The sequence below is a fragment of the Onychostoma macrolepis genome, chromosome 14 (assembly GCF_012432095.1).
Source record: "Onychostoma macrolepis isolate SWU-2019 chromosome 14, ASM1243209v1, whole genome shotgun sequence".
In the NCBI taxonomy this organism is placed as follows: domain Eukaryota; kingdom Metazoa; phylum Chordata; class Actinopteri; order Cypriniformes; family Cyprinidae; genus Onychostoma; species Onychostoma macrolepis.
In genome coordinates, this window is record NC_081168.1 from 5,949,444 (window position 1) to 5,956,754 (window position 7,311).

The following is a 7,311-nucleotide window of genomic DNA, read 5'->3' on the forward strand; positions in this document are numbered from 1 at the left end:
CAGACTCAAACTTTGGCCTCAGATGACACACAAGCCTGTCAAATACACAGACTATTTTCCTGCCTAGAGAACATTAGTAAGATCAGTTCAAAACACTGCTACAAAAACCTTCTTTTGGGAAACAGGAATCATTCTGATAGTCAATGTATGTTACAGTATGCAGCATTACAGTTTTTTTCAACTGCTTACACACAAAATCTTTACCTGTCACACAATTTCTGAAACCTGTCACTCAAACAGCAGAAGCACACACCAAATCTGCAAAACCTTACACTAATTCCCGCCATTTGACTCAGTTTTCAATTTCAGAAAACACTTTTTGCAAAACACAACACACAATTCTCTATGTAACACACAAAAATCTAACAGGAAGTACCTTGATTTCCTTTTTCAAACACAACCATTTAAAATGCTATCTGGTCTCATGGCATTTACCTACCTGGGTGCACTTTTTAGCGTGACATGAAATACGTACCAATAAGTACATATCACCGCAGTTTCCAAAATAAATGAACACTTTCACACAAATTTACAGAGTTGCGATTAATAAAGCGTAATTTTCGCACAATTACTTGAAGAATATCATGCTATGACTTCAAAACAATATTAATATGCTGGGAGATTTGAAAACTGATGCTTTTGAACATTAGCATCGCACACATCCAGCTTAATATCTATGGGTTTTCATACATGACAAGTTTGTTCGGTAGCTCATGGAGTACGGAGACGGATTTAGGAGATGAGAAGCACCAGTTCTATTCCCATGTAACTACGGTTCAACAAAGCAGTTCAAATCTGCGTAAAAGGAAGTTCAAATGGCACAGTTGCATCAGCTAATACGTTTTTATATCAGTTTTGCATTTGTTAACACTATCGGGTAGGTTTAGGGCTGGGTTTGGTGTAGGGCGTATTTCCAACACGATAGAGCATTGACCTTTAGCTACAGTCCCCGGGTATTTTAATTCTGAACCGCCGCAATACGTATCTGAAGCAACGTAATAAAAAACAGCAGTAAGTACCAATATCTACGTAATAAAAACGTGTCAGGGTTCACATATTGAACCTGTGTTTTAGCGCCACTCAGTGGACATTTCTATTTGAAACTGCGGCAAAACGTGCAGCAAGGTATGTAAAACGGTGTCGCACAAAAAGTGTGCAGAGGTACATATTTTTATGAGACCAGGTTGTTAAAATGCCACACTAATTCATCAGTGGTTCACACTAACTCCTCACATGCACAAACACTCATTGCTTTATTTAACACCAACCAATCATGGCTTTAGAATAGGCCTATAAACAGGCCACAGGTCAAGTTACAGTTTTTTTCAACTGCTTACACACAAAATCTTTACTTGTCACTCAATTTCTGAAACCTGACACTCAAACACCAGAACCACACACCAAATCTGCAAAACCTTACACTAATTCTCACCATTTGACTCAGTTTTCAATTTCAAAAAACACTTTTTGCAAAACACAACACACAATTCTATATGTAACACACAAAAATCTAACAGGAAGTATCTTGATTTCCTTTTTCAAACACAACCATTTAAAATGCCACACTAATGCATCAGTGCTTCACACTAACTTCTCACATGCACAAACACTCATTGCTTTATTTAACACCAACCAATCATGGCTTTAGAATAGGCCTATAAATAGGCCACAGGTCAGGTTATACAGTTTTTCTTGCTTCGTCGCTTTGATGCATTTCTCAGATCAAAAATGAAATTCTCAAAACTACTTTGTTCAACCTCCACATCATCTAGTCACTTATGTACATCACAAAAGCAGTTTCTCATTCTTTTGAACAAGTTGTGATTGCTTTGGTACATTCATGCAACTGATTATGTACATTTGTCTGCGGTTTCCTACATTATCAGTTGCTAATGTCATGTTGCTCAAAATGTATTATATAGTTATCTGTGCAAGTCAGACCGCTAGTAAAAGTGTAACTGTGAATTCGATCCAGTCTCTTTCAATCAATATCACACATACAGTAGTGTAAAATTGTACTTTTGAAATGGATATATGGCATACATAAGAAACTCAGCCTTCTGCATTTCAATACAGTAACTGTCATCTAAACTGTTGCCATAGTTTACATCAGGTAATACTAACAGAGTGCAGTGTTATTTTGACAACATGACTAAGCATTTTGACTATCTTGTTTGTGAACAATGAAATAAGGACTTTTTGTTCTGATGGCACTAATATGTTCATTGACAAATACTTACTTTTGAGAGATGAACTAAAGAATTTGAGTAAGTTACAGGCTTTTGCAGGTAATCCATTGTGTGGTGCTGTTTGCACAAATTGTTTTGAGAAATGCACATACTTCTTTGCCGGTATTACAGTAAGGATAATTCGAGAAATGCACCAAAGTGACGAAGAAAAACTGTAGGTTTTGAACATTGGATGCAAACAATGTATTTCCTTTCCTTCTTACTGGGTAATACTGTATTCAGAACCACGAATGCTTACAGTTAAAAACAAAGTTTGTTTTCAATCTTGCGTTCATATTTACCATGAATTTTTAATCTCTCTGCCAATTACTTTCAATCTTGGACAGAAATGTACATAGGAGCTCATGAAAGAAGAGCTTTATGTTTTGAATAAATGTGTATATGATATATCCAAAAATATAATATTATGGCAAAAGTGTTTGCAACGTAAGACAAATGTTTGCTTTTGAGACGTGTTTGTGATATTTTGAATGCATTGCTTCATTTTGCAAGAGATGTGAGGCATTTTGTATTTTGTGTGTGCAATTCTTGGATTTGTGTGTAAAGTTTTGAAAAAGAGAGGCAAAGTTTTGAAAACGTGTGTAAGCAGTTGAAAAAAAACTGTAATAGAGCAGGGCAGATACAGTAAAATTCAGAGAAAAAAAAACAACTTTAAGAAATGTTTACTTTCATTACAGTAAACTACTGTAAAGTGATCTTACGGTAGATGAAAAGCACTAGAAGAAAAAGTTCAAAAACCAAACAACAGAATATACAGTAAACACAACTGGAATATACTGCCAGTTACTTTAAATAAATAAATAAATACAGCATCCAATGCCAAGTTGCATTACAGTATTGTAATATCCTTATTTGTTATACCAGTGGTTCCCAACCCTGGTCCTGGAGGCACCCCAACACTGCACATCTCCTTCCTCTGACACACCAATTTCAGGTCTTGGAGTTTCTACTAATGAGCTGATGACCTGAATCAGGTGTTTTTGATTAAGTGTTGGGGTGCCTCCAGGACCAGGGCTGGGAACCACTGTGTTATACTATTGCAGTTTCTTAGTCTTCTGACAAAAGACTTTCTCTACCTCCCCTAGAGAGTCGACTCTCAGTAGGATGGACAATGAACAGAATGAAACCAGGGCTATAAATGCACAGGTTAAATAGATAAATTAACAAGACATAGTTGAACATAATCAGTAACCATAATCACAAAGGACATATTCAGAAACCAAAGTCCAATGCACAAATACAGTACATGTAAGAAGTACTTAGCTACAAATCAATTCAACAGTCACGAGTTTGAGGGTGTGTGCTACAGTATTTACAGTACAATAAATAGTGAAAGTTCTCTCATCTGAAATACTGATACTATGTACTTTAATAGCAATGTGTAAGTACAGACCAGCTTTCCTTATGGTCATTCCATGCACAAGAAGATGGTCCACTATAGTGCTTTGTATTTCATCACGAACAAATTACCTTTGACCTCGTCCCCTTCATTTTTTTCTTTTCCTCTCCTCTTCCTCTTTGTCTCCCACTACCAGGATTCATTTTCCAAAACTCATAATCACTTGTGCTCTTGTTCATCCTGAGATTCTGACTGGCGTGTCTTCAGTTTTGCTATTTAATGTTCACACATGGATAAATGTGTGCTGTTTGTGTTAATTTTGTTATTCTTGAGGTAGTTATACTGTGCGTTTGTGTTTTCTAAATGAGAACATGGTTAAACCTGTGCAAAATGATGCCGTTCTTGTGTAGAGTATTGCAGAAAACACTGAGCAAATTGGAACATGTCTGAAAGCAGGTTAAATGTGTTAAAAGTTTTGAGAAACGTGTCTTTGTTTTGAGAACTGTATGAATGGTTTGGAAAATTGTGCCAGATGAATCAGTTATAGTGTGTTAGCAATCGAGAAAACTGTAATATCACTCATGAACCTGATCATGTGCTTCACTCCCTTTTGTGCATGCACAACATTATTTTAGGTAATAAGTCCTTTTTTTCCCTCAAGGTAGAACAAAAGATCAATATCATGTGTAAGTAGAATAGAAGAATGGTGTTTAAAATGGCTCTGGGTCTTGGGTATGATGTTAGGTGCTTCTTTTATATTTACTGTACGGTACATCAGTGTGCTGTGTTACATAAGAGAGCACACAATAGAATGTCTCTTGTCCCTCTTATCGTGATTCCGAAGTCAGATGTGTATAAAAATTGAATTGACAGACAGGGAATGCAAAAACCAGTGACATTTGAGGAACCTTTGATTTTGTGACAATAGTTTGCAGGGTTTTTGACTGCTCCTCAGGGGAGATCCCCTGCCAATGCCTTACATTATGTTCCACAAGCATGTGACCGTATATATCCTGCCAGGTTTGTCCTGAAATGTTCTGTAGTTCTTTTGTAAAATTTAAAATTCTATTAAAATGTGTTTTACTGTGTCTTTCATTGAATAAATGCAGCCTTGGTGAGCATTAAAAGCTTAATGATTTCAAACTTTTCACTTGCTTATCTATCTATCTATCTATCTATCTATATATTTGAATGCTTTTATTTAATACAAATATATTAATTATTCAGTAAAATATTTTAATATTTAATTTATTCCTGAGATTTTTTTTTTCTTCCAGCAGCCATTACTCTAGTCTTTAGTGTCACATTATCATTCCAACAAAATCACGCTAGAAATTGATTCATAGATATTAGTCATTGATGACGTTTTTCTTTTTTCACTGATATAACAATGATCTTGTCAAATGAAGTGTCAGTTTGAATGTACCCATATTAAATACTGGCTGAAAAAAATGTTCTGCTACGCTATAGCAGACCATCTTCTCCATTTGAACTTGGGTTGAGTCTCACATTTGGGCAAATTGTGGCTCAAGGCACCTTTGACTGGTAACAGCTTCTCTTTGGATATGAAAGTGTCTGTTAAGTCAGGTGTGAGGCTCACAGGTGATTAACCACTCATATGGCAGGTCTGGGTTTGGAACCAGGTCTGGGTTTTTACCGCTGATCTCTGTGGGCCAATTAGTCTTTTAAGTTCTCATGTGAAATGCCTTCATGAAAATATGGAAAATACAAGGCTCTGGTGGAACATCCAGCTTGTGGGACATCTTTCGAACCAGTGCTGCTGGCTCTTATGACAAGCACCTCAGTTTAGTCCAGAAAGCTAGTGAGATTTAAGTATGGGTTGCTATACTTTATTAAGTATAGAACTTTTTTATAACATATAGCCCTCATTAATTTTGCCTTCAAAAAGATCCAACTGCTTTTATTCTTCCAGGTTATCACTGAATTCTGAACTTCATCTGACTTTGGCTTTCATGTTTTGCTGCATTCGTGTGTAAAAGCTACAGAGAGTATGTGTTAATGAGAGCTTGTTGTCATTATCCCCATAGTCTTCCTGAGAAGATAGGACACCTGTTCAGTTCCTCCCCAGTGACGGGTTCTCAGTGAGTAATAAGTTGGTGGGAAAGTTTGTCCAGTGTGATGTGGCCTTGGAGCATGTGTATGTGTGTTCTTTACAGAGGGTGAGTGGGCAACTCTGGCGAATTAGCTGAAACACAAGAAAAAACAAGTGGAGCGTGTAAACTCACTGGCAGCGCTCATGAAAGGGACAGTTCTTTTCTTCCAATACCATTGTGCTGGAATGCTTTTGTGGAATGGAGAATCTCATCACTGTGGGCCGAATGTAGGAGTTGGCCTCGACTGGCTTGTATTTATCTAAAAAACAGTTATATGATTCACTCACTTTGATCTCTACTGTATTGGGAACTTGTGCATCAGAGGAATTCGCTTAGGCTGAATTTATCATAGGATGTAAACACATTATTTCCCAAAAAGACAGTTATCCATCTAATAAGCACAATTATGCACTGAAAATGTGTAGAAACTGCAATAAGGGGTACAACATGAGTAATGGCTGTAAAGGCGTTAAAATGATATTTATGGTCAAACAATGTGGATACGCAATGCTTAAACTACATCACTTACAATTTATGATATACATAATTGATATTAAGAGAAGTGTTACTCTGAAAGGTAACCATTAGTAGTTTCTCTAAGGCTACATCCACATTAATCAGGATATATGTAAAACCCATTATCCATGCAGCATGTTTTATTAGATTCTGCTGGTTTTAACCCTTTGTGAAACCCTTTTTACTCAACAATTTTTGAGGAAATTAACACACTTAAACCAAATTGAAGTTTCAATTTGATGATACCATAATAAAGTTCTCTGAAAGCTATTCTTCTGACACTGTCATTTTTATTAGCAAAATGTGCCACCAGACACTCGTGTGCCCAGGTCAACATTCCATGTATGGTATTGCTGCAGGACAGTTGTAAGTAAATATTCTTTCATCTTTATATAAAGGATTGTACAAAATAACATGGTACAACTTTCTATAAGTACAATATGCGTCACATGGCTAAACATGATGAATTCATGGTACAATACTAAAATGGTAGTATACTGAAAACTATGTTTTCTAATGTATCCATTATATAGAGCTTTGCTTGAAAAAAATCACTGTCTCAATGTTGATTAAAGGCTAAAACACAGAGGAAAAAGATGTGTTTTCAAAATTATCCGGATTAATACCCTAATTAAATTGTTTAGTTGTTTTCCTTTGCAGCAGCTGATGTGTTTTCCAACTACTACCAGTGGTACTATCATTTAAATATGTTGCTTAGCAATACAACCTGTCTATTAAGTTGAAAGATTTTTAAGGAAATTAAATTTTAAGAAGGCCAATTAGCTGCTGTTCGTTCATTTTGTTAGTGATATTTCGCAGTTGTACTGTCAGACTCCCACAATTTGAAATTGTGGCTCAGAATATGCATGTTGCTATGCATCTGTGCGGGTTCTCAGTGAGTAATAAGTTGGTGGGAAAGTTTGTCCAGTGTGATGTGGCCTTGGAGCATGTGTATGTGTGTTCTTTACAGAGGGTGAGTGGGCAACTCTGGCGAATTAGCTGAAACACAAGAGAAAAACAAGTGGAGCGTGTAAACTCACTGGCAGCGCTCATGAAAGGGACAGTTCTTTTCTTCCAATACCATTGTGCTGGA